At 40.7% G+C, this 27,111-nt stretch overlaps 1 long non-coding RNA gene across 1 annotated transcript; it reads right to left on the reverse strand.

Moving 5' to 3' along the window:
• Positions 1-357: 357 nt before the first annotated feature.
• On the reverse strand, positions 358-26,792 carry LOC133280409 (uncharacterized). The gene is made up of 3 exons (XR_009747157.1): positions 26,742-26,792; positions 11,312-11,408; positions 358-1,224 (listed from the first exon to the last, which is right to left on the reverse strand). It is a non-coding gene; the product is annotated as an uncharacterized LOC133280409 (long non-coding RNA).
• Between the last annotated feature and the right edge of the window lie 319 nt (positions 26,793-27,111).

Here is a 27,111-nt window from a genome sequence, read left to right on the forward strand (position 1 = left end):
TCTAGCTTGCAGTAAACCTTGTTTTTCTAGTCCAGGATTTATCTAGCAAAGAGCTGCTGATGGTACCAAATCATGTGGTCAGTTTTTGTAATGAGGACTAATGAGACCACCATACTTATTTGGCCTCCCAGCTAGAGCCTGAACTGGAGCCAGCATCCCTAGAGGTTCAAACCTGGGGTCTTAATCCCTTGCAAAAGTCCTCCTGCCTCCCCACTATGCCATCTGAATTCATACCCATGAATCCAGGCTGTTTTTTTTTGTGCTAGGCAGAGGTGTGTTTACATGGCCATCCATCTATTGCAGGATATTGTTTTTCCAGCAGAGAATAGATCAGATATTTCCAATGAAGTTTTTTTTTCCTGTTTTTTTTTTATTAGTATCATAAAAAATAAAAAAGGAAAGAATATCTATAGTAAAGTAAGAAAAGCAGAGAAAATTAAGAATTTTAAGATGAAGCTGATGCTGATAATTGCTCCACTACATGATGGCCATGGCCATGGTTGATGCACAGATCCTAGTCAAAAATCTTACATTACATACAACATTTTCCATAATTCCTTGTATGTGTCTCAATTTCACACTTTTACATGCATATGCCATGTGAAGACAAAGCAAGAGAATCCTCAAAAGGGATAATTAAAATAATTACAATTAACATTGGTGTACAATCTTATTTTCTGAAAATATATCATAAACACTAAGGGACAGATTCATAGGTGCAGCATCAGGAAATCAACAGCATAAAGAAGCAATTCAATTGTATAAATCTTCCAGAATCACTGCTTTCTTGTACCTGGTCTGTATCTGTGTTACGTATGGACACTCCAAGATCTGCCATTAACTCTGTTTTCAGTTTTTAAAATCCTTTGATAAAAGGAAGAAGCAAAATCACAGTTATCTAAACAATAGTTCCCATTGTTGTTAGGCTACCAAAGACTGTGTGAAAGAAAAGTCAATGGCTGCAGAAAGGTCATTACCAAGAAGCACTTCAGCATCATCAATCCTGCTGTATCAGTCCTCCCCAGCTGATAAGATCCTCTTTAGAAACTTAGGTCAAGTTCTTCTTACTGTGGTATCTTCAGGCGGTCACTGACATGCTTCTGTTCTTCATGTCTGTCTGTAGAGTTGTTTTTCTCTCCTATTTTTTTCTTTTACTTTAGTAAGTCTAAAGACAGGAGAATGTGGCCTCATTGGCTGTGCTTTTCTCCATGAAGAATGAATCTTCTACCAAGAAACACCAAGGGCAACTTTTTAATATGAATGTGCAACACGCATATTTGTACTTGAATGTTTATTCTACTTTTATCAGCAATACATGTGTCTGGTTTTGATACATACAGAAAATATGAAATTATCTCCTGACCACTTTCTTCCATGAATGGCACCATTATTCTTTTAAAAACTTTATTCACACATAAAAACACACTGGTACAAATGTGTGCTTGGGAACTAGAGCAAAAGGTACCCAAGACTGCAGCACTTAATTTTTCTTCTTGTTTACTTATTTCTCCAGCTATTTATGGGGTCATGCAACCCACGATCATAGAATCATAGAATCAGGTAGGTTGGAAAAGACCTTTAAAATCAGCAAGTCTAACCATTACCCCAGGACTGCCAAGACCACCACATGATAAAAATGTCAGTAATATGGGTTCTGCAGTAGGTCATTCCACCTACTCTTTGTCGTTCTGAGCTAAATAAAAACCTGTCATACTAATGAATAACTCTTTGGATTCCCATTACAACAATATCTGTTTACCTTATTGCTTCTGCACAGGTATTTGCCTGATGAGAGAGATGAAACGACCCTATTTTACAAGTGGAGAACTGGGAGAGTAGAAGCTAACAGAAAGGCAGTTTAACTCAAATATATATTTGTAAATGAACTACCAAAATACAACATAAATACTACTGCTTGTGAAAGCACAACCTAATGTAATCTGGGGACATTCCAGCTGGGCACTAGAAGGCAATTTTTCACAGTGAGAACTATCAGCCACTGAAATAATCACCCCAGGGAAGCAATGGGCTCCCCAGCACCGGATACTTTTAAGATTCAGCTGGACAGGGTGCTGGGACATCTTGTCTACACTGTGCTTTTGCCAGGAAAGGTTGGACCAGATGATCCTTGAGGTCTCTTCCAACCTGGTGTTCTATGACTCTCTGATTCTCCTCCCTCTTATCCAACATGCCATTTCAAGAACTATTCCATATGGTTTAGAGGTTGGTGTGCAGGGAGGGATAAGTGGTATGAATGAAGGCTCAGAATCTTGTTCATGAGCCCAGCTGTCTTCAAAATTAATTTTGATTACTCTCTGTTTTTGTTTTCTCTTTAAAAACAGCACTGAAAGGAGAAGGCAAGGTTTTGATCAACTTCACGTAATAGAGGAGCAATGCAGGTTTGACTTACATTGGGAAAAGTTATGTTTAGTGAAGTAAAATATTCATAAGAGACTTTGCATTTCTCAGAGCTGCTTAAATAGCTCAGAAAACCCATCTGATTAGGCATTTTGCTAATAAAAGATTACTGTTTGTTTAAATAGCTTTTAAATGTCAAATCAAGAATTTATGAATTCAGAATTGAACGTAAATAAATAGTTGGCTGAGTAATTGGAACAAATTCTTTTTTATTGTGCAATTAATATTGCTGAGATTGCTATTTAAAATGTGAATGAATTTGTCTTTCTGGTTTGCATATTATTGGTAACGATGGTGAGGACAGAACTGAAAACACTTGCTGAGATGTAATTTTGGCAGAGGGTGAAAGCTGGGATGCAAGAGGCTGGTTGAACACCCTGTGCCCTTGGAACCAGTCTTACTGCACTGAAAAGCACTCTATTCTTCCAGCAGACATGACCATCGGCCCAATTTCATCCTGCTTATTCAGCTAGGAAATATGTAGCTCAGGTGGGACTGACTGTGATCTAATTCTTCTGAGAGTCTTGCGAAACTATTGCCAAAAGAAGCAACAAGAGGCATTATTACCATTAAGAGCTGGTAAATCCTTTGTTGGTTGTACAGTGATTATCTTCTTGAGTAAACATACAAAACAGGTGGATGCTTCCTTCAAGGTCCCTTTTTGACAACACTCAGACACATACCTGAGGCTTAAAGGTATGTTCAATCATTTGCAGTTAAACACGTGCTTAAATAATCTTCTGCCTGAAGATCGCTTGCTGAATTGGAGGTCAAAAAAGGTCAGGCTGCTCTTCTAGTGTGGTTCTGGAGAAACAGAGACAGATTATGCAGGAAATTAATTGATAACTATTTCATAAGATGTAGTCAGGATTGCAAGTGATATAAATCAGCATTGCTCAATTGGTTTTGGGGATGGATGAGTTGGCTCAGTCTTTCAACTAGTTTATCCACCAGGGATAATTAAGAATAAAATGGCAAAGCTGTTGGGACTCTCATGTGTGAACATGCAGTTGCTTTAGATTATGTCTTTTTATGTTATAACACATTTGCAAAATAAAGTTTAGAACAAGTACAGTCTTTAACATTTTCATTGTATTATCTACACAGAGAGTTGTCTCCACCAGATGTAATTTAGAAAGTGGAGGAGGGTTTCATGGTTATCCACTTGAGAAACAGTTTGTGAACTTCAGAGTTTGGCACAGATTTGGAAAATTTCATATCCCTTTGGCAGAGGAAGCTGATTAGAAATGCTCAGTGATCAGATTTTCAAAGACGTTGAACCTCTACAGCACGTTTCCATAGCTGTGCTCCAGGGTTTAACATGGTCGAGAATCTGTTCATTATCATCTATGTGTTTCTTTTATGTTTCCCTTGGTAAAAATGAATATCTGTAAAATGCATCTTCCAGAGAAGAAAGTCTGTCCAACTTTGCCTGTGCCCTTTAGCAGTACACACATCTTAAATCTATCCTCATTCCAGCCTACACCTACTGCCAGCCCCAAAATTCACAGCCTCTACCAGTCAGAAACTTACAGGTCTGTCTACACTTTTGTTTATGGTGCTGTTTTTTGAGCATGAATTTTTATGAGAAAAATTAAAGATTTGTGCTGTGAGCTTAATTTTTTTGCCCTGTGGACAAGACATTGACATCCACTGAGCTTTAGCTTTAAAGAGGACTTTAATCCAAACACCTGCCTCTATCGTTATGAAACATGTAGGAAGTTAGTATTTTAGGATACTTCAGCTCGTTGATCAAATTTGACAGATGGATACACAGATACAACGCACAAAATGATTGCACAAGCCTTAAATCCCTAAGGAGACCAGCTAAAAAACACTTTGAAAGGAACAGACTCACTTACAAGCAGTTGTATAATTGAAGGTGGGATTTCAGATGGACTGTGTAGTTTTGGCTTCAGCCAGGAGTGGTTTGCCTGTATATATGAATGCCAAAATAGACTTTTAAAAGGTGTGAAATGGAAAAATCAGAGCTTTCAGTAGTATATAATTAGGCTAGAAGAGATAATTATACATATCTAATCGGCCTGCTCAGTATGCTACATGCTCTATTTGTCTGGGCATATGTTTTGAAAAAATACGCCCAATCATACTTGCAAATATCCACTGATAACTTTGACTTTTTTTATTTATTTTTTTTTATTTTTCATCATAATAATTTCTTTCTTTTCTATTATGTCTTGATTATAAATATGGCATTCTGGCGATAGGTGACAGAACCATTCTGGGCCAGATGTGTTGGCTGCCTATGAAGGGCTTGGCCATAGGATGTTAGTGGTTTAGAGTAACAGGAAACCTGAGGAATATCATAAATCAAGCTTTTCTGACTAGGTTTTTGTACAGAGTATAACAAAATGTATTGAATAACTTAAGTATGTGTGAGCCTCCTGCCTACCAAATTACTGGGGTCTGCCAGTGGAAAGCACACTAATTTGATGTTGGCCTCAAACAGAAAATTGTTAAACGAAAATTAGTTTTCAGCATTTAAACAAAAAATCAACATAGAGTTCAGTGTTAACAGGAGCCTAAGGATTTAACTAACTGTAATGAAAATAAAGAGAGACAAAATTCTTGACTTTCTAAGCCCTAGTATTGAGAAAAGATTTCTACTTCTGGATCTCAACACAGCATGAGGGACGAAGAATGTACCAAAGGGTGGGTTTTCTTTCTTTTCTCTCTACTGTCACACATTTCATAAGATCATAGGTTGACATTTTGTACTTTTCCACGCTTCTATTGACTTTTATTAAGAATAACAGAAGATTCTGGGCCAAAGTTATCTAATCCATGACAGGGTTTTAAAATATTAAGCCTCCTGCATGTAAGGACATCAAAAGGGGCTCAGCTCAAAAGTCCTCTCACCTGGTCTGCTGGCTCTGCCCTGGACAGTGCAGGACACATAAGGAGAAGTATGAGAACCACATCTGAGCTATTCCCCATCTGGGAGTTGTTTCCAACCCTGGCTGATGTAAGCAATTGCATTTCAGTGATGCCCTCGGAGATAAACTTGTCTATGGCAGTGCAGCTCCCGGTCTAACCAGCTGAAATTAGTTATTGCTAATTGATTCACCTATGGCTTTAATTAAAAGATTATCTATTCTCATTATGCAGTTAAAGGTCCTAAAAGGCTGTCTGTCTTTCTCCCAGCTCTTCTCTACTCTACTTACTTACATAAAGGAAGTGCAAGAAGGTGACTGCTTTCTTTTTTCACCTCTTAACAGTTTGGTTTTTTGGGAAGCACTAATTCTAAACTTCCTTCAGTCTCCTCCTTTTGACCATTTTGTGGAGACAGTCATGACATGCTGATGTCCTCTTGTTCCATGAAGTATGGATCCTGCATCAGTGCCTCAGCATCTACACCTTCTCAGATGCCCGTCTTCCTTTTCAGGAACCACTGCAAAGTCACTTTTAGACTTATTAAGTTAATAGACATACAGTGCATTGGTCCAAGTTTTACCATTTCCTCCATAATGGAGATGGGCTTTGGTCAGTCTGACACACTCTGTTTCCTGCCCTTTCTCCATGGTGTCGATATATGTTATACGTGTACATGGACCTCCTCCTATACCAGCTTCTTACGGCTGTGAGAGCAGTTAATACATTAAATGTTAGAGAGAATTCCTACTTGAAATGTACCCACAAGCCTTAGTCCTGGGCCATATTTCTTATACTTCTTTTTAAATTCATATATTGGTTTCTGGCAGAGATACAGGGAGCGAGTGTGGCGTGCAGCATGCAGCGTTTACCAGACTGTGTAGCTTGGCACCAGAAAATAATATCTCTAGAGTTCAAAACCTGTCAGGATGCTCTCTCAAAATTGCTCTACATTTAAGACGTGTAATGCTAAAATGTCACTTTTGGAGCCCGAACCAGAGTACCTTCAGCTTTCTGATTGGCAGAAAACTGACTCCTAAGCTACAGGGAATTTCTACTACATCTGTAAACTTTCAAAAGTACTTTGCTCCTGCAAAAAGCTATAGAGTGTGCTTTAAATTAACAATATGCCCTCTTCATACCTCATCACTAGGAAGAACACGCTTTCAACTTCAGCATGAAAAACTGGTGGTTTGATTTCTAATAGTTTTTCATCCCCCACAGAACAGGTTAAGCGGTCTAGCTCTGTTTCTACCTGTCACACAAAAAGGACGATAATCTAGACGTTTCGGGAAGAGGAAGAGGTGGTACGGATGCTTGTGTATATGCTTGGATCCTGTTCTCTTAGCAATCCATGCAGGGCAGATTTAACTTCCTTGTGTGCATCACAGAAGACTAGATTGTGGTCCTATTCCATCCTGGGACCTCAGAGAAAGCCAAGTCTCTAGCTAATATGTTTATGTGACATTCTAAGCTTGGCTCTCCTCTGTCCTTGTGGGCCAAATCCTAATATGACCCAGCGCTCTCGCACATCAACTGGAGTTTTGCCTGAATAAAGTATAATTTAAAACCAAGCAATGCCTCCAGGTTTCAGGCCAGTGATTCCATGTCACAAAACCTCTTTGTATTATGAGAAGATATATCAGCTCCAGCCCACTGCAGGAGGGTTGTTTCTTGGGGTTTTTGTTTGGTGTTGGGGTTTTTTGCTTGTTTTGTTTCTAAATGATTATTCAAAATCTTAAATAGAAGCACGCAGGTCTTCTCTTCCTACTCCTGGGGCTATACCCTTCCCTGAAGAAACCTACACTCACTAAGGCCTGAATCCTTCCTGAGCCAGTCACCTCCAGGGGATCAGAGCTGGTTGGCACCCTGCCTTATTGCACTCAATAGAAACATGTCTCTTGAGGTTGTCAGGGGCTGTGTCAGGTTCTGTTTACTTATAAACAAACCCAAGCTTTTATTCCAGTCTTATTCTCTCCCTGCACTCCATTCAAACCCAAGGAATGACTAATGGTTTTATATGAACTATCCTGACAAGCAACATAGAAAGAGCTAAACAGTCTTGGAAAAGGAGATGACAGCTCTCCAGCAGAAGAAAGGCTACTGGAAAATGGGCAGGCTCAGGGAAAAGCCTCAAGCATGGGTTCTCAGTGTTTTGTATGCCTTGGGTAGGCTCCATGGTGCCCACACTTCTACAGCCAGTTTCTGGCTCTATACCTTATGATTCCTAGTGTTGAGGCCAGGGCTGCTGTGGGACATTTGGGTTGTCCTTTGCAGGGAACTGTAAGGAAACTTGCTGGGGGACTCTCTGCCCCTTGCACGATGCATCAATCCCAATCCAAAGTAGCAGAGACCCCAAGCTGGAACCCGTTGGCTAGATGAGCTGGTTTTGGTTGTAAGGGGTAACAGCTTCAGCTGGCATAATCTCTGGATGAACCATGGGTCTGTAAGCCAGGAAACATTGTGTGCATGGAGATATCCCTGACATCTTGGATGTAGTCTGGCTATATGTCCTCTGTGTGGGGAGATGTGCCCCCTTGCATGGGGGTCTGCTTCCCTTGAGGTTGGATGGGGCAAAGCTTTGCCAGTTTTTGAGCTCTCTTGCCAGCAACATTTGAAATAATTATGGGCCTAATGAAGACAAGAAACCAGCTAAATTAATCTTTGATGTCAACCTCTCATACATATATTTTGGAGGTGCCGTTGAGTCTCTAATCACAGTGCTTTAATTGTGCCTTTTGCTTTTAAAACACATTACAGCCAAATGACTGAGTAATCATCACAATCCCATGAATGAACCGGATAAGTAAGATTGTGCATGGAGAAACTGAGAGAGGAAGAGAGACCACACAGCAAGTAGTTCGAGCCTTGGGATTAGAAATTGGGATTTCTTTTTCTCTATGCACAATCCACAAGGCCAAGCTACCCTGTATGATCTCACGAAAGAAGTATATTTTCCATCTGCAAGGAACTCCAAACAGTATCAGCTAAGTGCAAATTAGGATGATCATTAGCCACTTTCTGAATGAGACTGCTGCCAGAAAGCCTGTGTGTATGTTTGAGGAAGAATTCCTAATGTCTGTGTGTCTGGAGGAGTATAAATTCCTCTGTTCCCCTTCAGTAGCCTAATTAGATTTTACTCTGTTTATTAGAAGAGTTCAGTTGCTAGCTTAACATGAAATAAAATCTGCATGATTAAGAAGTCATGAACAGTAAAGCTTACAGTATGTTGTTAGAAATTTTCCTGTCATATCAGCAACGAAGAAATCCTCCAGTGTTAAATAAAGTGTGTTTAGATCCAAGAGCTATGATCAAAACAGTGTCAAAGATGGAGGGAGGGTGGGAAAAGAGTACAATACCATACAAAAGGTGCCTGAAATAAGGGAATTACTGGAAAAGTTGCATTTTTGACCACTTAGCAGGCTAGAGAAACATCCTTCTTTATGGATCCTCACCATAAAACAAGGATAAGAAAGATGTTCTTCCATGTGAATGTATGTTCTTTTGCTCTCCTTACCACCTTCTGTAGACACAGCAGTATATCATGAGCCAAGTGTCATAAGAAGGTGGAGTAATATATAGATCTAAGTTTATTTGAACATCCTCAATAGCTGTCCAAATCTACACCCTTCAGGGGTTTATGGCTTTAGTGATATGAAATAGCTCCCATGAGTAACTATACCCATTAGATATTGAAGTGATGCCTGGTCTTGACCTTGGAATAAAAATCCACTGAAGGCAACAAAATGTTTGGGGTTAGGATCAGATCCTTGGATGAAGAATGCATGATAAACAGCTAACAGCCACTAGGATTTCTGATGTGCGGAGTTTTCTTCCCAGTTTCCAGATGTGAGGCAGCACTGAAACCCAAGCATGCATCCCTCAAAACCTCCATGTAATATTTTAGGTCCTGAAGGCTGGGTTACCAGAAGATACGCTGTTTCCACTGACTTTGTTGGGAACAGCTGGCAGTGTGTCACATGCAAAGTCATTAGCAACCTGCAATAAGGAATTTTCCAAATGGACTTTGAGTTGATGACCCCAAAATCCTACCCAAAAAATGACTCCATATTCACTTACCTGTGGAAAGAAAAATATGGACTCTTTCTTTGTTCTCTTAATAATGTGAGAAAGCAGCCCTTAATTGCAAGGTAAGTTATTCTTCTAGAGGACCTTCATTACAAAGAGCAGCTGTGTCTAAAGTAGGTTCACAGCAATGCTGGGCTGCACCCACAACCTCTGAGTCCAGGCTAGCGCACTGGTAGTGGTAATCTGGTCTATAGCCACAGGCATGATGAAGTCCTACTTCTTGTACATCATTTAGAAAAACATTAGGATTTAGAGTCTGGGTGCGAATCTGAGGACAAGTTAGGAAGCCTGGTGTAGAAAGTAAGTTCTGGAGCCTGAAAGGGAAAAGAGCAAGCCTAGAGGAGCCAGTTAGGAGTCAAGGGAAGGAGACTTGAAACCTAAAGCCTTCCCCAAAAAAGCAAAGGGATTTGTGTAACCCAAGGGACTAAAAGTACATTTTGGCCCACGGTCTGGTTTTCCTCAGCACGTGCCCAGCCACAAGAGTCCATGTGGTTCTTCTGTTTTCCCAAGTCTTTTGAAATATAGATGCAAGAGTCTCGAATCTCTGCACTTCCCCGCATTCCTCAAGATATTGGCCCACCAAGCAGTTGTAATTCAGGATACCACCATACACCCACGTGCAAGATTCCTTAACAACTATGCACATTTTTAGTCTCAAATATTTTAGAATTGTTTTCACTGTGCCTGAGCTGTAATTGGCTCAGCTTCCCAAGCGCTGGATCATCTAACTAGAGTGATTTTTGACTCAGAGCCCAGGCACCATATCAAAACATTTATCAATTAATCATAAAATGTAACTAACATTGTTGTCCACCCAAGAAAAACTGTCACTTACAGACTCATGTATGTTATTCCTTATGAAAGAGCTGCTATATAGAAGTTGATTTCCTGCACAGACCAGGTGGAAAATCTGCTAAAGGCAGAGGTCAAATCTAGTTTAATTTTATACCCTTTGTTAAGAATGTTCTCCCTCTCTCTCTCTAAAAAAAATCCCAACCTAAGAAAAAAAAAACACCCCTGTGTTTCTTTCCAAGTTTTCTAAAGTTAATTCATGTGGAAGAAAAAAAGATTAGGATAAAATTTCAAATATTAAATTCAAATGCAGGATTAATGAGTTTTATTTCAAAGCCCCAGAGGTTGTCTGGAATTTAGGACATTTTTTTAGTAGCAGACATGAGACATAGCCAGATGCAGTCGTGTTTTGGACCAGCTCAGCACAAATTTAGCACCTTGAAGGAGAAACTTTATGTCTGTTTTGTAAAGCAAACATTTCAACTTTTCCAAAATCCGTTGTCCAGAAGATATTACTGCTGCATTGGATGAAAGAATGGATTTGAAATAATGCTGATGTGTTGCTCTAGTGCTTAATAATTGCCACCCAGCTCACCATCACTGTAGGTGATGTAGGTCCTCTGCCTCATGCAACACAAACGTGTGATTATTGGGGTTTTTTAATAGTGTAAAGCAATCCAGATTAAAAAAAAAATGAATAAAACCTTTTCCTGAAGCCAAATTCAAGACAGTCCTTGCAACACTCTGCAGGAAAGATCTTTTTGCAAGTTGGTTTCTTAAAGACCAGCAGGGAATAGCTTGGCAGAGGTACAAACACAACTCTTCTCACGCCCTTACAGATAGTATGGCAAACCCATGGGTGATGAGCTACTTCACTTCACACCCAGTCCCTGAGGCAAAGGAGGTGTAGGTGAAACCAGTCTCTTCATTAAGAGATATTTTTTTATCCTCAAAAAAAATATCATTATTCAACTTGCTTCTAAACAGGCTTGCACCAAAGAAGCACTAAATGACAATTGTGTTTCAGGTCAACACTGTTATCTTGTTCAACCAAGAAAGAGAACTTCTCTTTTCAGTCAAGGTTACACTTTACTGATGACTCAGGAAAGGCCAGTACTACCTGCAAAGCACAGCCTGCAGATCCAGAGAAGGATATCTGGACCACAGCATCTTTTGGACAGCCAGAAGAGTTTAGCATTCGCCTGACTGTGCTTTGCCTGGAATCAAAGTATAGAATCCCAATTGAGCTCAATAGGAGAAGGAGACAGCCAACATCGAATTTAATGCTTTGTACATCAGCATTGAAACTTCATGGGAAAGGACCAAACTTTGCAGTGAACACCTTCAAACATTGGAATCTTGTATTGAAAGATTCCAATTATAGTGAGAAGAAAACACTGGCGTTTCAGTTTCAGATTCTGGCTTTTCTTCAAATTGACATACCACAGTCTGTAAATAGAACCAAAACTGAAAAATCATTCTGTTTAAATTCCTTCATTGCTTTAGAAGTCCACCTCATCTATAGAGAATCAATGTAATTAGCTGTAATACGAACAGGTAATTAGGATCTGGTGACTGGCAAGCTTTGATAAACTATTCCATTTATAAAAGCACACACTTTCTTTTTTTCTGATGTCTTTTTGAGCTGGAAAACCTACAGAAACAGATTTTCTTTTCTCTCCCTTACTTTCCCCAGTACAGAACAAAAATAGTCCATGGAAATAGCCTTGTCTCACTGTATGCCTGTTTATGGTCCCCGTCAAAATCAATAAATGTGATGGCACACAAAAAATATTATGCAAAGCAACAAAGGTACGTAAAGCTCTTAAAAAGTTTTGTTGGAATTGCAACTAAATTTTGTGGTCAACCACAATTTTATCCCATTCAATTGCTCAGAATCACATCCCAGCTCTAACCCTTTTAAACAGTGATGGAAGTTTGGATTTGAAGCTTCACTTTCAAATCGGTTTATTTCATCGATCTGATTTTGGTCAGGATGAGAGAAGATGGGTGCATTTGTCAGGAATTTTAGATTAAAACTACCTTGAGCTATTCTGAATGTGATGCTGAGCCATCACCAAAGGAAAGGAAAGCTGTACAAGGCAATGGCATCTGCACTCACTTCAACCAGATTTCACCCACATGAAGATAATGCCCTTTTTTGGACTTTCTCGTCTCTGAACTCCAACCCTGATGTTTTAAGCTGAAAAATTAATTGAAAATCAAAAATTTCCCCAAAATTTGGTGAAGACTTGGTGTCTTGCCTAATTTAACAGGGAAAGCCTTGCTGTGTGGTACCAGTGGCACAAGCCTATGTTTCACTTTGGGTACACCAAGAAATATTTTATTCTTAAACACTTTTGCTCATATATAATCAATATCAATACTGTACAGTTTGACCCAAAACACTCATGTGCAAAAGTCCCCCCACAGATAAATCACTGTAACTTATTGTCCAGGGGCATCTAAACTGGAGACTCAGCTAAGGGACATGCTATCCAAAGGGAAACGGCAATAGCTGGAACATATCCGATGCTCTAACAGGATGTGAACCCTACACAACATCTTCCTTTCTGAGAATATATACTCTTAGCACAATAAAAATATTGGGCTCTGCTCCCACCTGGAGTGTGTGAGTGCCTCATGAGGCTGCTTAGCTGAATAGATCTGATGGCTTTCCATTCTTGGCCTGGACTTCAGTATGAGATATTCCCACGGTCAGATGCTCATTTACACAGTGAACAAAGAGTGGAGCACCCCAGTGACCAGAAAATAGACATATGTGAGCCAAATCTTGGACTAGGTGGAAGCCTGCTCGGTGACCATTTGCTCCACACCTGACTCAGGGCTTGGGGATTTCGTACATGATGCCCTGAGGTTTTATGGGTACTCTATCCATCATTGCGTTGAGAAGAAAAAAAAAAAAGAGAAAAAAAACAGCAAAAAGAGTAAAATGAAGGTTTTTATGGGCCTAGGAGGAGCTAACCTGGAAATATCATTGGCACAAATAGAGCTGTTCAGCAGACAATAGCACTCTGGTATTGCCGAAACTTTGTTTACTCAAACGTGGCCATCCTCATTGTGTAGCCCCTGTTCTGGTCCCCAGCCTGGTGAGTGTCCCCACCACCCTGTGGCTGGTGGAACACAATCACCACTGATTGCCATGCTGACAGCTTTATTGCCTCCCTGACCTTGCTATTTTTAAAGAAATAGGTTATCTCGGTGATGTAAACAGGTCTTCCTCATGCAGTTATGTCATCCCCACTGCAGGGAGCTAGAGCCTTTAGTCTGCACTCACTTGTACTGTCAAGTCAGCTGTTTCAGGTGCTGGGAGCTTATGGCATTGGTTTTACCAAAAGCTGCCTAAGCAATTTTGTTTTCCCAAATTACTCAGAACATGCAGCTTTAGATCTCTTCTCCGAGTCTAGTTAACCAAAATTGCTAGAAAGGTTTAAACTACCCAGATTCTGAGAACCAATGCTTAAAAGCACATCAGTGCAACCTGGCTGGGAGATGAGGGAGAAATCCTTATATGAGATGCTGGATTGAGCAGGTAGCAGTTAAACGTGTACTCTCTTTGCAAGTGAGAAAATGCAAGTACAAGTTTTAGTGGATAAATGATTCTTTGGTATAAGAGCAGTAAGTAGGTAAATGACAACTATGGCATTGTGAAAAATGGCATTGCCCTCTTGCTTTGAAAGGTGCTCATTGCAAAACAAGAGGAGGCAGCATGGACGGACCCTTAGCTAGGGAAAATAAAATATTTCAGCTGAGTGTTAGAAATTTACTAAAAACTTAGTGTCTAGATTATCTTTTCTAAGGGAGAGATGGACATAGTTAAGGAAAATGTTAAAATTTTGGATTAAATTAAAAAAGGACTTGATGATTTCATAACAGATTTTTCCAAGATTCTCTGTCTATAAACAATATGCTTAGAATGATAATGAGTAAAACGGAAAATGTCATAGTCTCTCTCCAATTCTAAAATTCCTACCTCCAGTCTTTATTCCCTAAGCAAAGAAGAGCCCACAGCAAAGGTTAAACCAGCTCTGTCATGACGTCTTTCTTCAGCTCACAGTAAACAGACCATCTTTTTCACTATTAGCTGGAGTGAAGAAAACTAAAAAATAAAAGTCTTCTTGAGCTAATGCAGTCCAAACATGGCCAGAGGTACCCAAGCTGTTCCAGATCATTTCACCAGCCTCTGTTCTTGTTGATCCCAGTGTCAAGTAGGTTGTGAGACCCTATCACAAAACTGCCTGAAACACTTCGTTGGTGTCTCTAAGCCTGCAGGCAAACTTGGAGGGGCATACATTAAAGGAAGTGGTGTCCTTTCCTTCACAATTGCTATTGCTTAGCCCTTAGGAATGGAAAGACAGGCTTAATGGTCACTAAACACCTCCATTCCCTTGAGGGGTGATGGAGAAAGGTGCATCTGAGGCCTCCAGGGAGTAGCCATTGGGTGTAAACTGCACAGTGACACAGTTCCCATAACGTCATAGCAGGAAGAGGTGAGTTGGTTGGAGTGAAAATGCAATGCAGTTGCTCACCAGTCACCCTGTTATTTTGGAGGACTTCAGATAAGCAAATTGAAAATGATGTCATGGCTCCCATAGGACTCTGCAATACTTTGCCAATTGTCCAGCCAGAGTACAGCTCTTATTAGTATGATATAACACAGTAGTTGGGAACTCAATAGAAAAAACAAGGTTGGAATTTCATAAAAACCCTATAGCTTTTAACTCATTGCCCTTAACACACAGAGCTACTGTAAGTGAGCGCCTTAACATGAAAACTCTGAAGACTAAAGAATGAAAGTAAAGGCAATCAGCAGATTACTAAATACCAATGGGAAATTTAGAGCTATAGAGCAAAATCCCAGAGCATTAAAGGATTTACCACTTGGCATTGACGAGAAGCAAATCTTTGGGTTTCCAATTCTGCCCTTAATTAGTATCTTAGGTTTATTTTAGTCAAAACCTAGTCACAAAAGATAACACACCCTGAAAGAAAATAGAAAGCAATGCAATAAACTTATAAAATCTTATTAAAAATAAGATAAAAAAAGAATAGATTCAAATGGAAAATCAATTTCCAGCACTTCCATTTCCTTTTGTTTTCTTGTCTACCCACCCATACTCAGCTCTTTTCTAATAACATTCAGCTCTTTGCTAGAGAGTTTTCGGAGGGTGGTAACAAAGATAGCATTTTAAACTGAAAAGGGAGGCTCCCTTTTAGAAAGGACATTTTAGGAGTGTTCTTGCTCCTTCACAGCTTGGGTTTTGAAAGCCTGCTGTCTCCCTGCCCAGTTCCCAGGGCCCCTCAGTGGAAGCAGAACCAAAAAGGGATGATCTGTGCCTCAATGTGGCTCTCAGTCCTGTGAAAAACAGCTGTGTCAAATGGAGTATTTTTTACATAGATGCTTTGGAACAGGGGAAAGATAAGGTTAATGAAGAGATCCCTAGCTTGCTTATCTCATGTCCTGATCTGCCGCTACCAGTGATGTGCTCCCAGGAGATGGAGAATCAGGAGCACCCTGGTTTGCCAGCCACAGCTTGGCTGGTCTGGAGCGTGCCCAGCTGCCAAGGCGCACCAGGGATTTGGTGTCTGATTTGCTGAACTGTGATACCGACTCACGCTGTAGCATTTCCAGCACAGCTTTTGCTGTGGCTTCAAGTAAAGCTGTGAAATATAAGCAGCTTGCTCCAGAACAGGAAAAGAAAAAGAGCCTGTAAGTTAAATCTGAAGAAATACATAATAAAGAGCCCAGTCTCAAACAAACCACATGCTTCAGTGAGAAAGAAGCTGAAATGCCATCTTCCTGCTCTTAATCGCTCTCTGATTTCCGGCCTTCCCCAGTGAACCCAAGGATACATTTGGTCCCTGTAAACATTTATTACAGAGAGGTCTGCACGAGTTTCCTGGGCTAAGATCAAAAAGCGATGCCCGGGCATGATGGAGTAATGAAAGAGTGGTATGCTAGTGAGGCCAAGACAGGGAAAGTAGACCCGTTTAAGGTGAAAGACTTTAGGAAGTATCCCTGTCTGTGTAGATGTGGGCTCAGTGTGTGCCTCGGGTACCAAGACCTCAGCAAGACATGTGAGGTGCAGGTTTCTTTGTCTTCCCTGGTCATAGGAAAGCAGGACATAGGACTGGAAGGGAATACTGGAATCATTCAATACACAGTCTTCTCTGGCAGGTGTTGAGTGAAATAATTCCCACCATAAAATCACTAAACTCCTATTAAAAAAGAAAAGAATTTAAATTATTTGCACTGTCTTTCCCTACTGCAGTTGCTTCAGCGCCTCATTTCAACATCTTCTACTGATTTCTACCCACTTAGGGAGATGGTTAGGAAAGCTGATAGAGACATGAGGGAATCTTAAATGAAAGGATTAAATACTTTCAGTACAAAAGCCAAGGTCAGCAGGCTATGTCCAAGAGTTATAATACTCATAACAGGTTTATATGTGCAACAACATAACCTCTTGATTTATCTGTTTAGATTGGGATGCATCATGCTGAATGCCAGTAGGTTCACTTCTGTGCTAAGCCCAGTAGATAAAAGATTATCTCCTGCAGGAACCATGACTCCAAGGCCCAGATCTACAAATCTGTCCCTCCAGCAGCACAGTTACATGTTGCTTCATTGTCAGGGCTTCAAGTCAAATCCAGCCCCAGCATCAAATAGGTCCTCTAAGCTTATGAATCAACTAATGAATAAAACCTCATTGGGTACAGCCAACTCCAGAAGTTTCAAAACTGGTATTTAGGGCTGAGAAACAGTTCTATGACCTTAAAAAATAGTTAGAAAAAAGCTACTTTGAATTAATTTTGTCTTGTAGTTTCCATTTCTTTGGCTTGAAAACTGGGCACTAGATGCACGTTGTCAAAGTTTTCATTACAAGCGACAAAAATTAGAGATATGAATCTGAAAATGAACACTAAGTATAGTCATACGACTGCAGGAGCTGACACCTTTAAGATAAATAGTCAAATACCATGAGAAGTGAAACCAGAAGCAAGCTCCCTTTCAACTAGTTCATGAAAAAAAATAGGAAAACAAAATCAAACCAAACCAAAACACAGACAAACACGCAACCCCCCCACAACTTGTTTAATGAATCACTTAACAAGCGGTGATATTTCAGTTTATGGTTATTCACTGGATCCTTACTCTCGTGGTGAATTGTGGTGTATTCGTTTCAAGGCATTGATGGATATCTGCCCATCTGACTTAGCAGTCCTCTTTATCCCAGTGCTTGAGAAGCTCACAGTCTTTAATGTATCTTGTTTTTTGTGACACCTCTGTTATCACTTGGAGGAAGACCGCAGCAGGGGAATGTGATGGGGGAGTGTGGCAGAGCCATGAACTGGGACTATATCTCCCATCTTACAGGGTGCCCTGTGCTAGATCAGAGAGAACAGAGAAAGCAACTCCCTCCCTTGCTTTTTTAATTTGCTAAAATAACAGCTCCATATTCCCAGGGGCAAATGTCAGGAATAATTGCATGCAAATTACACCAAAGTCTTGCCAACCTACCCGTTGCCACCCAAGGGCTCCTGAAGAGTTAATATTGAGGGCTTGCTGGAGTTCAGTTAATTTACAACTGGAGACCTTTATCATCTCACACTGACATTGAGAGCTCACATTTCGCACTTAATTACTTGTTCAGCAATCACGCCTGGAAGAGATAGATGTGTTTCTGTGTTTAGCCCATGCAGCTGTGAATTGTTTATTTACTTATCGTCAGGCCGGGAATGGCTGTAATTTAAAGGTTCAGATCTCTGCTACCCTGAGCAGCGCAGGTCTTCCTTTAAACACTTCCATATTGCCGTGGTGGAATTTTGCTGGAGATGCCCGCCTTCTCCTCCTGTTCCCAGTAATGGGCCAGCAGGTGTTCCTGGTTATCGGTGACTGTGATTATTTACGCTAAACAACTGCTGCCAAGTTCACAATCATAACGAAGGACCTACGGAGATAAGTTTTGGAAGGTAAAAAGCAGGCCAAAGGGATGAAATGAGATGAACTCAGCTTCTGGGGAATGACTCGATCCCTATCTCGGCCCTGGAGTAGCTGAATCACGGCAGCTTCAAACAGTGGCTCATGGCAATTCATAGGCCAAATGGTGTAATTACAATTTAAGCTGTCAAATGGTGACCAGATGGCTTTATCTTTCACACCAGAGGCCTAAGAAGTTGGTAGGTGTGACCTTTCCACATACCAATCCACCTGCACAGCACATGAGGTCTGCAAAAGCACACATTCCCAGCACACCCGGCTGTGTGTGCTGACGCTCATCCTTGGCTTAGATACCATTTGAGCAGAGCTTTGTAAAATCAAGCGCACCAGTTTTCACAGGGCTCCCAGGTTGCAATACCCTTAAATGCCAAGACACAGCTACCAGCCACATCACTGGGTTGCTTCGCCACACATGGATGCTGAGGGCTACTGGAATATAAAGAAGGGGAAATGGTCCTCGCTGTTCTCTTGGGGCTCTATTATCTCCCACATATGAAGGATAGCTAGATAACAAAACATGTCTCATAAGGAAAACTGGTGAAAAATCCCTTCCAAGAGGGACATTGGATAACCAGCCTAGGGATATCCTCATTAACCTTATCTTTCCCCTGTCCCAAAGCATCTATATAGAAAATACTCCATTTGACACAGTTGTTTTTTATAGAGCTGGAAGACATGTTGAGGCACACATCATGCATTTTTGGTTCTACTTCCAGTGAGGGGCCCCCTCCTCATGTCCAAGAGGACAGGCTTCACCAGCCTGTGTGTAGGCAGAGCTGCAATACAAGAATGCTGTATTGCAGCTGTCTTTGTAGGGTGTGTGATGGAGGAGAGGTTGGTGGTGAAAGGCTGGGCACACCACCTAAAAAAGATAGTTCCAGGCAAAGCCCAGTCCAATTTCCCAGCAGAGACCAGCTCCTGAGGTTAGGTGCTTCGGAGAAGGTACTTCAGGACCTGTCCCATGGCAGAGACAGCTTCCTTCAGCCTCCAGGAAAACCCAGCCTGGTCCTGCACCGACCAGACCCTGCAGGAAAGCACACAGCTTTGCAGCAGGTCTCAGATTAGAGCAGTATTAAAATGAAGGACTTTGGGTTAGATATTAACCCCAGAGAATTATGCCTCTGGGCAGATGGAAGAGCTGACATATACCATCTGCAGCAGAGTTTCTGCCTTAAGACTTGCAGAAGCCAACTGTTTTCGATTTCAAGAAAAGGCTTTCCTGTCCCGCGCTCCTATGAGAAACACACATTTCTCCCAGTCCCAAGGTTATTTCTATCTCCCAGATGAGGAGAAGGTGACGAGGGCTGACAGGGAACATGGCAAGGAAGGCTAGTGCAAAGAGGTAGTGTTTCCTAATACTTTTTTCCATTATCCTCAGCACTGCTGCTGTAACAAGTTACTGATCTCCGAAGAAGGAACATCATGTAAGTTGTTTAAAAAGGATATGCAACAAACTCTTTGGCTTTGAAGAAGTGTAAGAGATATTATTGGGCATGCACAACACAGAAGATTCCATGGTGATTTGAATTTTCTGAGAAACAGATGAACAATTTTTGTGTCATTTCAGTAAAGCCAAAGAAAGAAGAAAAGAACCTAGACAGGTATAACTGAATTACACAAAATCCTGGAATTTGATCAGAGATAAAGTCACCACTAATTCTCTTTTAAAAACAAAAACAAGAAAGTCACAAAAAAAAAAAAAGAAATTAAAACGTCAGAAGAACACAGTGAACTGCTTGATTGAACATTCAGGTTTTGGGTGCGTTCACAGTTGCGTTGGCAGCGCATCCATGTACACACTGAAGTAAAAACACCTCAAAATGGAAAAAAAACCCAACCTCCTAAACAGCAACTTTTACAAAGGACTGAAAGGAACAGCTCAGAAATGCTGCAGGATTTACAAAAGAGCATTGCAAGGCAGAAACGACTACAAGCAAACTCTGAGCCAGTAACAGTCCTTTATGTTCAGGTATGCTGGCGATGAGAAGAGCTCTGTGGGTTGAGTTGGTGCGGGTGGCATGACAGAGTCGGACCCAGGGTGACCACCACAAAGACCTACTGACATAGAAAATGAAAAGAAATACTTGTTTCTTTCAGTATTTTGCTATTTTTCCTCATTTTTAATTTTTTGCTTCTGCTGGCTCTGGACTGATTCTTAGCAGCAGCACGGGTGCTTGGGGTCGCAGCCTCAGCTTAGGCAAATGGGGCTTTTCAGTGAACTATGAAAGCTTAACTCATATGAATCTTGCCACGATTTAACAGATCCAAAATGACAGGAGGTCATTTGCTATATATAAGCTTCCCAGGCCACCATAGGAATTATTGCTGAGCTGCAAGTAACCTTTGAGTACAGAGATTAAAAGCAATGGGTGCAAAAAGCCACTTTGAAGGCAAGCGTAGAGGGGAAAGGGAGAGCATCCCTTCTGCTGGCTCCCCAGCACTGCCTCTTTGGATGGGCTTCTCCTACACTTCATGGGAAGCAAAAATGTTCACCAGGAGACTAAGGGTATCTGAAGAGGCAAGGTGGGATGTGAAGGATGTGCCCAGGGTCCTGCAGGGGTGAAAGACGTGCCAGGGTCCTTTAGGGTGCTCTAGGATGCTGTCTCAGACCTAAAAACAGGGAGAAAAGGAGGACCCACATTGGTGTGCCCCAACCCACACGGCACTAGTTATTGCAATTCAATGGCTGTGTAATATTGTCCTCAAGTGTATTTCTCACACAGGCCATTTGTAGTGGAGCACTGGAGAAGATGTACTTCTGCAGGCAATACCTCTTCAGCCCTGGAACCTGAAGGGCAGAGGGGGGATCATGTACTCTGACAGTTGCTCTTCACCACCCCACATTTCAAAGAGATTTTATCTGCCCAGCATAGAAGATTTCCCAAACTGTTTATATTAAGAACAGCTTTTGATGCCAGCAATGAATATTACTGTATTACTGAAAGGAATCAAAAGCTAAAGTGCCTGCGTGTACAGTTAATCTATCCAAACACAAAATGTTTCTTAAAAAATTACGGCACTATTTTTATAACAAACCTCAGCCAAACTTAAAACTGAATAAATATAATATGTTCTTTTAAAAAACATTTTTTTTTTTTAATCATGGGCAAAAATACTTTCGTTGCTTTCATTCATCAGCTAATACCTCACCCCCTGCCCCATAATCAAGCCCGGAGCTTTGCCTGTGACGGGATTTCTGCTTCAGAGGCATTCGGATTGAAACACCTCCTGAGGCCGGTGGGAAGGCTGATGCGAGCACATTAAGTTAGCATCATGGCCAGTCTGTGGTTTCTATCTGTTTTTCAAAAAAAAAAACAAGAATAAGACAAGAAAATGCCTCAAAAGAACCAGTGGTGATGGGAAAGGCAGCCACCCTAGAGCCCTGATCCACCAAGAGCCTAAATAAAGGCAGAACCATATGTATTTTTATAGGATTATGCAAGGGCATATATTTCTACTGGCATGTTGTTAAGGCAAGAATACAAAGTTGTGTCTCCATGTTCTTGAAAACTGGCCTGTATAGTCATTACCACAATGTAATTTTTCATTAGGGTTGATTATAGCAGTTTGGCCCTCCCATTTTAATTTTCTTAATGTATTATTATTACCACTATTTTAACTAGAAGGACTGTGCAGAACTTTTCCTGGAGTTTTTAAGCATTTATTTAGACTTGCATCATTGCCCAAGACCACAATTTGAATCTGTCAAGCCTCATCCCACAATCTTTTACTCCCCTAAACGCTGCTTATATTTGATTCTGTCCTGAGAAGGAGTCTAACCAAACAATTTTCAGCATGCAAGTACCCTAAAATGTAGTTAAACATTACTAGAGGAGACGGCACTGGGTGATGAATAGGCAAGCAGGGTAACCTGACCCCTGAGAGCTTACACATCCCCTTTTTGTTTGTTTGTTTGTTCTGCTGAACTTTCCTGGAGTTTCAGCTGCAGGAAAACCCTGGGCCTTATTGTGCTAGAAAAAGTCATGAAAATGCTTTCATTCCTATCACCACTTTGATCATTTGTGCATGTATTTTCTGACAAGAGATTATTCTAGCTGCAAGCTGTCATAGAGAAAATACATTCAAGTTTCTTCCATCTGATTTTCTTCCATGAAAGAGAAATTGTGTTTGGGTGTCGTGCCGTTCCCCCTGCTTTTGCTCACTGCTTATCCTGCCTCTCTGATAAAGGTCAAAAGCAGGTAATATATGTTGAAATTTCCACAGAGCGGGGTAAGCTCTGAGGTTGTTGACTTTGATATCAGTTTTCTTCCACCTGGAGGGGGTGGGAAATCACTCCAGCTTCACATTGATTTTTCATGGAAATTCACCGATTTCTCCTAGTTTAAGAACTGGTCTCTGATTTCTTCCTGATTATCATATCCCGCTGCCCCCCACATGAAGTACTGCTTTGTTTCAGGTCAGGGTGATGATATCCTTGTTACTGCACTGAGCACGGGGCAAAACCCTCAATTTTCTAGAATACTGGTGCTGAATGACAGAGGTTACTTCAGGAAAAAGACAAAACACCAACCCCTAACAAACACACCTTAATAAGAAGGGAAAATAATGAAAGGCAAAGTTGCATAAAGCTTGAAATGGGAATGCAATGTGCCTGTGCCTTCGTGCAGAAGGTGCTAATAAGCTTGGGGTTGCAGAATTAACCACGGTCAGGACTTTAAATACTCCTTTTACAAATCACCCTTTCCTCTGCCTGTGCTGTTCTGTTTGAGCTTTCTCTTTCTTCCCTAGCTTCAGCCCTTCTGCTTTTAGCTGCAAACTAATACAAGAGAACAAAACTTGTTTGCATTCCTGCAACTTTGGATAACACAACATGAAGTGATGGAATGAGCCACATAATTTTATGGTCCCCCCGACACTGCAAGGGGCAAAAATAGCTTTTAAACAAACAAATTTGTGGTCGTCAACATGCTTAATTATTGCAGAATTGGATTAGGATGGTTCCATTGGGCTCCCAAGAGTTAAAGTCACTTTTCTTCAGGTATATTGATGTAGGTGTTGGTATTAATTCACCCTTTTGGGCTCTTGCAGATGCTATGGTGAAAGTATTTAAAACTTATGCCTTAAAATGTTTCTGGGACATGAACTCTTAATTTATTATTGTGGGAGTCTAGAAATCTAAAGGAATTAATTAAAATCTTATTAATTATCATTTACTCACATATTCAAGTAGAAGTGTTGATATGTGATCATTACATTTAAGAAAAAAAAAAGAAGAAAAAAAGGCTTTGAAAACTTCAGTTGTAAAAATAGGTAGAATATTCACTCCCATGAGAGCACAGGAAAGCAGTTGGGTTATTAAAAGAAATCCAACAAACCAGACTAAACCAGCTAATTAAACCAGAGAAAGAAAGCTACAGTAAAAAGAAGAAAAAAGTGTGTATGTGGGGGGGAAATGTGCTGTAAGAAGTTTTCATAGAAATTTTCTAGAAAATTTATTTCTAGATAAAACAAATGATTTAAAATCTATTTAGCCAATAGTATGAGAAAATATTTCATCATAAGATAGACATAATTTTTATAGATATTTCATCAAGCTAACATTTCTAAGACTGTTTACCAGTCACAACTTTGACAAATACACAATTCATCCTTTGTGAATGTTTTAAACCCAATCAAGTGAAGTCTATGTTTAAATACTGATGAAAATACAGATTTAATTCTTTAGAGCATTTTTCCCAAATGAATATAAATGTGAAGTTTGCCCTTTAAATTAAATGACAGCAAGAAGTCAGGGGAAAATAAAACAAAACAAACAGTTTGGGACTGATTCAGCTCTTGCTAACCTCATTATAAATAAGAGACTGTCTCTAATTTAGGTAATAAGATTTCACCAGTGTAAATTGAATTAGACTAATTATTTTATGATTAAAATGATCCCTATCTTTGCAAACAAAATAAAGGGTTTGTTTTTAACAATTGCAGGATTTTTCAAATTGAAAAAAAAAAGAAAGTTGACATGAGATGTAAAAGCATAACTCCCACGGACAGAGTGTTACTGTGAGAAAAAAAATATTTTTCTTAATTGGTTTATATTTAAATCTTTATTTTCAGAATTTTAATTAATTTCTAAAATGCCCTCTATAATCTCTCACATCAAAACCAATTTGGGCTATATATATTAAAAAAGTGTTTATTTCTTATTGTCATCATTCCTTTGCGCAGCACAGAACATATCCACAGTTTGCAAGTGTGTAAAATTAATTTGCCAAAGTGTGAAACTATCCCAAAAGATAAGGGATGAATTATCAGGTGTTTGAACCTTTAGAAAACAGGAAAGGGTCGTGTTTAATCTGTTATACATTATGTTTGTTATGTTTTTTAAGTGTTCTGTAGTAACCAATTATTTTTATAATGCCTCTAATTGCATAAAAAGCAGATATGATATGCACGGTTCAGGGCAAGAAAGCATTGATTTTCATTCTCGATACAGAAACTCACCCGATAAACTTATTAAGCTGTGCGTTGATGAAGCAAATTGTACTATAAGTACATAACAAGTGCTGAAAAGATAAATACGCTTTCAATTGCAACGCAAATACACGTCCCTGCTGCAGTAGTTGACCAGTACATGCAGCCGCTTCTCCCTGCACGGCCAAACTAGCAATGCCACCTAACGGGGAGCCAGCACCTCGCACAACATGAGCAGTCATTTGCCTTGATAGCAATCTTCGTTTTGCTTTAACAGCTTTGAAAAAAAGCTTTACAAAGCAATAGTTTCAGTGGAAGAATAACATAATGCTGTAGCAAAGGCTGGACAAATATTTTGATGGTCTTGCTAGATGTCAACACTTGAAATGAGTAGCGTTGTCTCAACCCATCCCTGTCTCATGGGCAGGCAGATACACGTGGCCCCTAATGTACAAGTCTTGGTTTTATATGGGGTGTACAGCTTATATTTATTATCTTCATCGAAATACCCCATTCCTATTAGGCAAAAACCTTGTAGATGTGACCTGGTTGCAAAGCAATAGTACACTTGGATGCACTAATGAAAATACACATGGATGCACTAATCCCTGCTCTCTGACGCATGGTCATGACACGCTTTCATCTTCCCCGTCACTCTCCCCTCCATGCTCCATCTCACGCATCCCAACATGCACAGGCACAAGCATACACGGCTGCTCACACATGTCCGTTTGCAACCAGATGCACAGACAAGAACTGAGGGGTGCAGAGACAGAGGATAAATATGGCCTTGTCTTAAGATGGTCTTTGCACATTGTATCTGCTTTCTGCAGCATTAGAATGATGTGTGCATGCACCTCCCCAGGGATGCTTTTATGTATATACCCATTGGCAGGCATGCATCACTAACACATGCATGGTTACCTATACACCCATATACGTATATAGGGGTGAACTTTGTTGTGTTTTCACTGCTGCAGCAAATGAAGTTTGACCAGCTTTTGGGAATGACTCCCAAACCAGGTCCTAATTTGAAGATGATTTAAGATTTCCACCCTACTTAAATACCCTTGGATGTAAGACTATTAGAAAGCAGTTTGGATTTTGCTCTCCCCTTTCCTCACTGTAGCTGAACAAAGCACCGTTCTCTCTGACTCGTCTGTATTTTCCTTTACAATGTACCCAGGATTTTCCCCTAATTTATTTCTGTAGGGCCTGATCCAAAGCTCCCGCTGATTTCAGGAGGTTTGGGATAGGGCCCTGCTCTTCTTCAGCTCTTGACCTGCTGCAGCCAGTCTGAAGTCAGTGCTAATTTGAATGATAAACATCAGGCCACACACATAAAAAATACTTTAAAGGAAGGCTTTTTGGGGAAAAATTTCTATAATATTTTAATAGAATGTGTTCTGCGTATTGCCAAGGTTTGCATCCCACACACTGCTATTTCAAGCATATTTTAGTATGTTAAAGTTAGGGATAAAAGTCAACTATAAGGTACAGTTTTAAAAGCAGCAGGATTAAATGCAGCAGTTAGAGACAGTGGAGCTGAAAAAAAACCCAATAACTGTGCAAAGAGTAATTTTGCTGACCAAAAAAAAAAAAAAAAGGAGAGAAAAGAAATCGAAATAATAGCAAAATTAACTCAAACGAGCCCAACAACAGAAAACCCGAGGCAAATAAAAGCGAGCGGAACAGATTTCCGTGTTTGCTTTTCTTTCTGCACTTGGATCTCTTGTCGTAGCCGCAAGGACTGCAAGGATAGAACACGGAATAGGAATTAAAAGGAAAAGAGGGGGGAAAAAAGTTTGTTGTTTTGTTTTGTTTTTTTGCCTTTTGTTTGTTTGTTTTGTTCTTTAAAAGGGGCAATTTAAGGCAAAGGACGCAAAAGTGAAGGCTGCAGCCCGGGGGAGCCCCGCTCAGAGCAGCGCTGCCGCTTCCCCTTGCCCAGGCTCGGTCCCAGGAGCCGGAGGGATTTTGCTAGGCAGAAAGCTGGGAGCGAGGAAGGGGATGGCGCAAATCACGGGCTCGGAGGGGAGGAAGAGGAAGAGGAGGAGGGTTTGGGGACGGGGAGAGGGAAGAGAAAAGGTCCAGTACATACAGCTCGATGAGTCCACCAGCCCCCAGCCTCCGCTTGTCTCCCTCTCTCTGCCTCTTAAGTCAAAAAGGAAATGCGGTTCTCTCTCTTTTTTTTTTTTTTGCAGAATCAGAAAACGAACCGTCAGGAAGTTGGCAAAATCTCTAACTAAACAATCAATCGAGGAAACGCAACAACTCCGCGCGGGCCGTGAGCTTTTGGCAGGGAGGGCAGCGGGGCCGGCGCGCAGCTCCGCGCAGCGCAAGCAGCGCTCCCATACGCAATACCCGCTCATTCCTGTGTTTTTACCCGACAGAAACTCATCGTCAGGGACCGGTTACGCGCCCGCGGACCCCCAGCATCTCCTGCCGCACAGTTTGGGTACGGCAAAGTG

The sequence above is a fragment of the Pezoporus flaviventris genome, unplaced genomic scaffold, assembly GCF_033815535.1.
Source record: "Pezoporus flaviventris isolate CSIRO_AGI_PZ_B2104156 unplaced genomic scaffold, CSIRO_AGI_Pfla_v1 ptg000082l, whole genome shotgun sequence".
Taxonomy (NCBI): Eukaryota; Metazoa; Chordata; class Aves; order Psittaciformes; family Psittacidae; genus Pezoporus; species Pezoporus flaviventris.